Here is a 501-nt window from a genome sequence, read left to right as displayed (position 1 = left end):
ATATATATATATAATATGTGTATATAATATAAGTATATACTTCATGTAATACTTCATATAAATTTATAAAGATAAAAAAATATCTTAAAAACTAGATTTCATAATATTTCTTTGAAAATTGTAGAATGAGAAATCTTTTTGAAATAAGAATTATAATATATATATATATATATATATATATATGTATATATAATATATTAAAGAATTTATTTAATATTAGAATACTGAAAAATCTCAGGTAAATAAACGTATATACCAAATTAATCAAAAATTAACTTAATTGAACGGTCCTGCAGGACTGATTATGTTCTGTATCGTATTGTCATATGTAACAGCGGAATGTAAAGGAAGTGTTAAGAGGATGCTGAAAGGGCGGGAATTACCGACAATTGCAGTTGGAACGATAACTTCGAAAATACTGAACGGAATTAAAATCGCTTTTACAGGATTGAAATAGACATAAAATGTAATGGGGCAAGCTATTTTTTGTAGTAAAAATGA

This window comes from Wasmannia auropunctata, unplaced genomic scaffold, assembly GCF_000956235.1.
Source record: "Wasmannia auropunctata unplaced genomic scaffold, wasmannia.A_1.0 LD336053.1, whole genome shotgun sequence".
Lineage (NCBI taxonomy): Eukaryota > Metazoa > Arthropoda > Insecta > Hymenoptera > Formicidae > Wasmannia > Wasmannia auropunctata.
The sequence above is the reverse complement of the archived record's forward strand: the minus strand, read 5'-3'. Positions refer to the sequence as shown.